Here is an 8,933-nt window from a genome sequence, read left to right on the forward strand (position 1 = left end):
GTTTTATGTGTTTATCTATTTGTTTTCTCTATTTATGTTTACCACTATCATTTTATATTTGTTTTTATATAGATATTTATTTCTACTTTAATTAATCTATATATTAGACCGTATCAATTCATGAACCCAACGCATCAGAACCACACAAATACCGCGCCTTCGGCAGCACCGGTACGCAGCCCACGCTCATCCCATCGCAGCGTATCCAAACCAAACCTATTTCTAGGACTAACAGAACAAAGACCCCACAACATTTAACCCTAAGAAAAACTCAAATCAACCGAACTGTCAAGACATTTGAAATCCCACTATAACTAGCCCAAAAGCTCCGTACATTCTCATCATAAACTTCCTCCTCAACCAATGGCTCAAAACCCCAAAAAACTCAGATACACATGGAAAATGACAGAACTGCTAGTCAAAACAAACACCCGTGAAAAATTAAATCCAACCAACTCACTAAACTCAAAACCCTACAACTGACCCTAAACATTACTAAAAAAAGCCCCCAAAGCTCTACCTTGAGGCTAACTCACAAATAATAACCAATCATCTAGAAAGGTTATCTTCCAAATTTTAAAACAACTCATTAAAAGCATGAAAATAAAAAAAATCGAAACTATTAAAATACTAAAAAATATCACTACCCAAATTGAAAGACACATTGCCTCTAGAAACCCACCGTATACAAATGCCCCTGTCCCCCAAAAGAAAACCAGAAACAAAACAGCAAAGCAGAAAGAAATCGGAACTTAGGAACGCTAAAACCAGAACGTTCAAGAAGTTCCACCATATCCCTGATCATACACCGACTACAAACAACGTGAAACGATACAAACAATTCTTAAAGACCGCCTTACAACCACTACATTAAAAACCCTTTCAACAATTCAAAACTGCATTGAACAAAAGCCATCTCATAAATTAACACCCAAAACTCCAGCAGCCCAGCTGGCCCTACCAAATCTCTCTGTTGATACACACAGTAAACAAAACCAAAATCCCAGGAATGCCTATCAGAAGTCTAGGAAAGAAACCTCTTGAAATTAATCCTACCTCAAATACAAACCAACCCGTCCAGAAAGTTAGCTTCACTCAAAAAAACTATTTACACAGAGGTAATAAGACCAAGAAATAAAACAACACACCATATAACGAACCACCAACGAATACAACAGCGAAGGAAAAAAAAAAAAAACCCACGTTTTTTTCTTTTTTTTTATTTCAACTAGCTTCCTTTATTAGCTAGAACCAAAGATTTTGCCAGGGCTGTAAACAACAACAACAACTTCTTTTTCTTCTTCTCCTTCTGAAATGTCCCTTCTCCTTCCCAAATTCCTTACAACTTCTGAGTTTGAATCCAAGCCAAAAGCAAAATTCGTGCACTTGTGAGTCCGGTGCTCCTGTCAGATTCTCTGTCTCCCTCCACATCTTCTTACACTTTCAGTCTGAACGCTGTCCTGCCCTGATGAGTTTGACAGAAGAATTGGCACATGTTAAGAGAGCATTTCCCTCCCTCCCTCCCTCCCTCCCTCCCTCCCTCCCCAGAGCTGGTTTCCTTAGCGCATTTCAATCGATCCCAAGCCCGCAATGATGCGCGCTCTGCCGGAAAGGGGAAACACGTGCTAGTGAACAGCAGCTCAGAAACAATTCTTTTCTAATGTTACCTGCTCTACTTGACTGCTCGCTAACACAAGTCTCATTTTACCATTGCAGGGAGAAGGCTGTAGGAAAATGTCTGATGAGCAGCCACAAAAGGCCTCACTCCCTGCTACACAGCCTGCAACAACCTCGGCAGAGCGGAGCAGCCAAATCACCGCGCTCTCCTTGCCGTGGGCAAGGGTAGAAGATGACTGGGGGAGGCACATAAAAAGAAGGGAAACGCTCCTATAAATGCACAGCCATTTGCTTTCAGAAGCCCAGAGTTCAGGATCTTCTCTAGGAAGCCAGACGTGACATGATATTTCTGAGATTTTCTTCTTCATCGAAGGAAATGTCCGTACATACACACTCTTAAACACGTACCTACGGTTCTGGGGTTTTTTTTCTTCTGAAGCTCCAAGAATGATTTCCCACCTTGATTCATTCAGAAGAAACGGCCCCTGTGACTCAGGTCAGAAGGGCGGCCTGCGTTTTTGATCACGACAGCTTTTGGCTTTACCCTGTGAGCAGGAGCAGCTAGAGCTGAGGCTCAGCAGAGGCTGACCCCGGCCAGCCCCTTCCTCCCTTCCCCGTGTCACAAGAACTTCCAGGCAGAAGGATGCAAAGCAGGTTTGTGTCTTTTCTCTTCAGTGCCAATAGGTAAAAGATGTAGGCTTGGAAATAACTAATGACCCTCTCTTGGAACTCTCCCAAGGACAGTTTGAAAGCAAAGACAGAAGATTGCTGCTAAATCCATATGGGATAAGGATGAGAGCAGCAAGGATCCGAGGCCAGCAGCGTTGCCAGGCAGTGTCACGTCCCTGCCACCTTGTGACAAGGCACACAGCTGCAAAGCCCCAAAGCCTGCAAGCCCTGCAGCTGCCGCACGGATGGACCTGGTTCCCTTCCCAGGTGCCCAGAGGGACACCTGAGGGCAGGTGTCGTCCCCCGCCCCCCGAGGGCGCACCCAGAGCCCCAGGCAGGGACGGAGTCACTGGCTGCTCTCTGGGGACGAGACCCTCCCTGCAGGTGACACCGGCTTGTCCTCTCCCTGTGGCACAGGGACCTCCAGGCTCTATGACCAGCCTCATTTTGTCAGCATCCAGGTGCTGTGCTAGAGCCAGAGGGGTCAAGGCTTTCCAGAAGCATAGGATCCTTGTGGTTGGAAAAGCCTTCTAAGGACATCGAGCCCAGCTGCTGCCCCCCCAAATCAGGTCCCTAAACACCACATCTTGACATCCTTGACATGTCTCCAGGCATGGGGACTTTCCCTGGGCTCCTACGCCTCAGCACCCTTTCAGGGAAGAAATTTTCCCTCCAATCCAATCTAAGCCTTCCCTGCTGCAAGTTGAGGCCATTTCCTTTTGCCGTGTCACTTCTTACCTGGGAGACCTCGGTACTTCAACCTTACCTGCTCCTTCCCTAGGCGGTCTCTGGCTTGGCTGGAGGAGAGGAGAAACACTCCCACCACAGGAATGGCAGCTCAGGAGGTCCCACACCAAGGCCAGGGGGAGCAGCCGTCCTCGCCAGAGCTCGCACGTCCCTTCTTCTCAGAGATTGGCTCTGCTTTTCCTCCCGGGCAGATCTCTGCTGAGTGCTTCACAATTGCCTGTTTGGAGGAGGGGGGGGAAAAGAGGTTAGCCAAGTTTTTTATCCAGACTTAGCTGCTGGCTTTGCCTCCTCCTGACTTCCTTCTGCTAAGAAAACAGCTGCCTTTGGACTTCTAGGGGCAACTTGCACGTCATGCCTGAAAAGGAACTACAGAAAAGCGCCTCATTTATAAAGCCTCAGCCAAGAAGACAGATGCAGCTGCAGCTTCGCCATGCCCACTGCCTGCAGAGCCGGCAGGCACCAGGCCAGCTCTGCTCCTCCTTCAAGTTGTTCCCAAAGCTGCTGGAAGAACTGAAGGCTCCTTTGGCCTTCCATTGCTCGGCTTGTCCCGAGAAAGAGCTTTGAGTGTTGTTACCCCTCCAGAAAGGAAGGGCCTTTCTGTCTCACACGCTCGGTGACACAAGGCTACGCAGCCTCTGCTCCAGGTGGGAAGGGCTTCCTTCCTCCTCTGGCACCTGGCTGGCACAGGGCACAGGTTGCTCAGAGGTCCTGGGGCTGCCCCATCGCTGCAAGTGCTCAAGGCCCCTCGGTGCTCTGCGATGAGGCTCTGAGCAAGCTGCTCGATGGAAGCACGTCCCTGCCCACGGCGGCAGCAGCCTTGGAATGAGGTGATCTTTAGAGCCCCTTGCAACCTGAATTCTTCCATGATTCTGTGAACTGAAAAAAGCGGGGAAAGAAATCTGTAAAGGTCACTAAATGCATCCAAGCACATCCCCATGGATCCAATCCTCAGCAGCCCATCCAAGGCAAGGTCAGAGCTCTCTGCCCACCGAGGACACGGCAAGCAGCACGGACCTTTCTCCCACTCTCCAGCACGGAGAAGTGGGAAGCCAGAGGGAGTCCGTCTGTTTACAGACACCGGAGGGCGGCGGGACGGGACGGGGCGGGACGGGGCGGGCGGTCTTACCTTGCAAAGCTGGCGGCACAAAGGGCGGGCAGCGCCGCCGCCCCGCCGGGATTTTCCGGCCCGCCGTCGCTTCCGCCGCCTGGAGAGGCGCGTGCGCGGGCTCGGGGGGGGGTGCAGCCCCGTTCCGATGGCGTTCGCCCGCCCCCGCTCGCTGCCCCCGGCCCGCGGAGCGCTGCGACCGCGCCTCCGCCGCCCGCCGAAAGCGGCCCCGCCGGGCCGCCCCCCCCCCGGCCATTCTTCTCAGCCATCGTGTCCCTTTTGCACTCCTGAACGTCTTTCACCCCTCCCGGCCATTTACCGAGCCCGCCCCGCCCGCCGCTCGCTCCCGCCCCGCCCGCCCCTCGCTCCCGCCCGCCCCTCGCTCCCGCCCCTCGCCCTCGCCTCGCTCGGCAGCCGCGTCCTTGCCCCGCCCCCGGCAGCCAGCGGCGAGGGGCAGGGCGCTGGCTCGGGGGGCTGCAGTACCGCGCTCTGGCCACAGGGCGGCAGACTCCCGGGTCCGCGATATCTCCGCCCTTTTGGCCGCCATTTTGAGAAGGTCAAAAAAAAAAAAAATCCCGCGACATTGGTGACACGCCACTCCCAACATGGCGGCCGAGAGAGGACCCCCCCCCCCCCTCCTCGGGCGAGAGAGGCGGTTACTCGCATGCCGGTCAGAAACACGCCAAAATACGCCCGCCCGCGGCGCCGCTGACCCCACAGCCCGTGTCGGGTACACCTAAAACGCCACAAAAATTCCGCCGGGACTGCGCCGGCGTCGGTGTTTCGTGCAGGCAGTCCGCATAGACACACCGCGGGCCTCCGGTTGCCCGCCCTTTTGGCCGCCATTTTCAGAAGGTCAAACAAACTCCGCCACGCGCCACGCCCAAGAGGGCTGCCTGGCGGCGGCGGGCTGCAGTACCGCGCTCTGCCCACAAGGCGGCAGCACTGCCGCCCACCCCAGCCGGGGGCGCCGCGCGCCGCGGGGCTGCGGGCGGCCAAGGCGGCAAAAAAGAACAGGGGCCATCCCCCCCAAAAACTCCTCTAAAAATAAATGCCAAAAACCTGCCTCTTACCAAACAAGAACCAAATAAGCCCCCTTTCTTTCATGCCTTCTTGAAATAAATTTGATAGTTCTAGTTTTCCTAATTCTATTCACACGCATATTTAGACCGGACAGTGATGTGTTACGTCGTTTATACAATCTATTATGCCTATTCCTATTATCTGTATTTATTCATACTTTGTGGTTGTAGCAATATCATTATCTATTGACTGTATATTTCTAGACTTCCATTTAGATTTCTATCATACTTTTATTCTTCCAAAAAAAATCCCATCTCTAACCAAACAAATACCAAACAACCCTTCTTTTCAACTCTATTGAAATAGTTTTATATTTAGAGCTTGCATAATTAGATTCACTTTTATAGTCACCGTTTAGACTGATGCATTCCATTCATCATTACATATCACATATCTATTATTCACATCATAGAGATAAATCATTATTTTTATCATGTACCAAATCTACTGCTACAACTTCTTTTTTCTAATAGTTTCAATTTTTATATCCATCTTGATGTATTCATAAGATCTTTTTACAAGTAGATTTCTACCTTTCTATCATTTGTATTTGTAGTTTTTATAATAAAACCCCTGCTTTTGCCAAGTAAAAAACAAAACCATCCTTTCTTTTAAACTACTTTTAATAATGTTGTTGTATTTACAGTTACCATATCTATAATGTTTTACATATTATATCATAGCGATGGACTAGATTTATAGCTGTTTCCTATCATATACCATCATAAGATCTATACGGTATCACTTGTATTACGTGTTGTATGGATTTATGTCACTTTACATTTACAATCCTTTAATAATTTGATCTATATATCTGCATAGATTCGCAACACATTTCTAGATTTAAAATTTCCTTGGAGCTGTGTTTATATTTAGCATCTCTATTGATATATCTATCAACATACACAATGCTCTTTGAAAAATACAATATCTTATTGGAATATATCATGACTTAAGTTACCTGTTAAATTTTAAATAGAGATCGAATAGATCAAAATAAAAGTTTATTCCCATTTCTACACATCTACTCGTTTTGTTTAAAGATAGCTATCCTTAGAATTTTACATTTAAAATCCAATTCCTAAATGCAATGACAAAACAAACAGCATCGAATTCCCACCAATGTCTTCCAAAACCATCAAGATACCTCCACCAGCCAAACAACTGCCAGCGAAAAAAACACACAACACTCTTTTCACTAACAGTTCTCATCACATCAGAAAAATGGAACCAAACGAAAAGAAAACCCTTGAGAAACACACGCAGCAAATCACAAAAACCTCTAAAAAAACCCAAACCAACTCGCTCAACTCCAATCAGTGCCACTGACCCTGAACGTTAGTTTAAAAACTAACCGAAATTCTACATCTACACTAACTCAAAGAATAAGCAATACTCTGTCAAAAGAACTTTAGAAAGCGAACTAATGAACGAAATAGAAAAAAACCAAAAAATCTCAACCACTAAAAAATAAGAAAATAACTACCCAAAAAAAAAAAACCTACTTAAAAAGACCCACCATATAAATACCCACGTTCCCAAAAATAAAACTGATCAATAACCACCAAATACGTCAAAGGACAACAAGAAACGAAAAGAAACAAAAGAAAAAAAGAAAAAAAAAAAAAAAAGAAAATACATTTGTAAAACAAAAGTCCCCCAAACCAAAGCAACTTTAATTTGCATCAAAAAAATTATTCCCAACTGAAGAATAAACGCATAGAGCCTCATTCGATCAAAATAAAAATACCACCCAGAAATAAACACAAAGCCGAAAGAGAAACGTAACCATTCACAAGATCTCCCAAATGATCCGTCACAATAAAACGTACACTACAATCAAACAAACCAAAGAAATAAAAGCCCTGGAAGACGAGAAACACAAACGCAATTAGAGAGATTTTAAAAACCCCGCTGCTATTAACGACACGACGCCACCTCGAACCCACCGAAACAAACGCTACACGCCCACGCTAATAAAAGCCACGGCGACAGAGTTAAAATCCGAGCCGCTGCTTCACGCAACGACCCGTAGAAACCATTGCACGCCTTTAAAAACAGAATAGCCCGGCAAAAAAAATATCCGGCTACAGAACTCGATTCAAACCAAACCTTTATCGTCACCACCCGAAGAACCGAGAACCGTACCGGTCAGGAAGAACGCCATAGCCCTTAGCGCACACCCGCTGCGACCAGAACAAACCCGTGCGATGGATCCCTAGAAAGCCACCTCCGAACCACGACACCCAAGAACTTGCGGCAGCCCAACCCCGCGCTGCCGGCCCCGGACGGAGCGCGGCTCCCGGCGGCAAAGCGGCTCCTCCGGCGGCTGCTCCGGCGCGCAGGGGCGGCGCCGCCCCGGAGACCCCCCCGCCCCCGCCCGCTCCCCCTGCCCGGGGGGCCCCGGCGGCGTCCGAGCCCCGCGCCCGGAGCGGACAGAGCGGCCGGCACCGGCCGGGCCGGCGCAGCAGCGCCCGCGCCGCCTCTGCCGCCCTTGGCCGGCCCGGCGCCAGCTGCCCTCGGCTCCGCACGGCGGCTCGCACCGGCAAAGCGGCTCCGCCGCTGCCGCGCCAAATTCCCCCGTGCGCCTCGGCACCCGCCCGGCCCGGGCCGGCAGCGCTCCCGAGCGGCAACGCTCCGGCCCGGGCCGCGGCCACAAGAAGCGCCCTCAAATGCAGCGGCACAGCCCGACTGCAGCCCTGCAAACGCTGCCAGAGCTGCGGCTTCCCGCAACTCAACCCCGAAACTGACGCCGCGGGCGGCGCTCACCTCGCTTCAACAAGGGCAAAGAAATGGCTTCTCCCCTTCAAATTCATCCCCTGGGAGCGCAGAAAAGAAGGGGCTTTCCTCCAATGAAATCCTGCAAGCCATGTGCAAAGGGGGATTTTGACCTCCATTCAAACCCTTGCAAAGGAGGGACACCAGCGCTGTCCCCTCCATTTAAACCTTAGGATGATGAAAATGGGCTGGCTACCTTCAAATCAAAGCCATCCGATGACAACAATACTTTGCCCATTCCCGTTCAAATGGAACGCAGGGATTCCCTGTCACCCCTGGGATACCCCTAACAGCCGGGAAAAGGCAGCTTTTCCTTCAACCGACATCCTTGGAACCGCAAGCGAAAGCGGATTCCCCCCAGTTCAAACACAGACAATATTAGGAGAGTAGCTGCTTGCCTCTCCTTCGTTTCTTTTGTCTTCACAAGCTCCCTTTTTGTTCCTGGGGAAGCGGGGAGGGGGGACTGCCAAGATCCAATTGAAAAGGGAAAGGACCAAAGTCCCCGCTCCAAATCCACACGCGCTCACCCGTTCGGCTGCTGCTTCCCGGCACAAAGATTCGTCCCTCGGCACCTCCTTGAAGCGATGCTCCGCGGATCCAAGCGCGTATCCAGGTGTTCGCCCAGACGCTGCCAGAAGCTCTCGCAGTCCTTCCATGAGACAGCCCCGGGAGCCCCCCCATGAACCCCTCTACTCAGCAGCTCCATGCAAAAGGCAGCTGAGGCGAAGCCTCCCCCTAAAACAGCCTCGCCCCCCCGGCAGGAGCCGGCCCCTCATCATCCTCACAGCTCACACCTGGGGCTGCTCCGAGCCCCCCATCATCCTCACAGCTCACACCTGGCGCTGATGCCACTCTCCAACAGCGCCTCTCCCCGTCCAGCACACAGCCCGCTTCTCACAGACACAGAGCCAACAGAAATCTGCTCCGGGTGCTG

General features: G+C 50.4%; 1 long non-coding RNA gene across 1 annotated transcript; it reads right to left on the reverse strand.

The window, feature by feature from the left end:
* Positions 1-1,227: 1,227 nt before the first annotated feature.
* Positions 1,228-8,671, reverse strand: LOC143693787 (uncharacterized). The gene is made up of 3 exons (XR_013181734.1): positions 8,527-8,671; positions 3,053-3,909; positions 1,228-1,465 (listed from the first exon to the last, which is right to left on the reverse strand). It is a non-coding gene; the product is annotated as an uncharacterized LOC143693787 (long non-coding RNA).
* Between the last annotated feature and the right edge of the window lie 262 nt (positions 8,672-8,933).

Source organism: Agelaius phoeniceus, chromosome 4 (assembly GCF_051311805.1).
Source record: "Agelaius phoeniceus isolate bAgePho1 chromosome 4, bAgePho1.hap1, whole genome shotgun sequence".
In the NCBI taxonomy this organism is placed as follows: Eukaryota; Metazoa; Chordata; class Aves; order Passeriformes; family Icteridae; genus Agelaius; species Agelaius phoeniceus.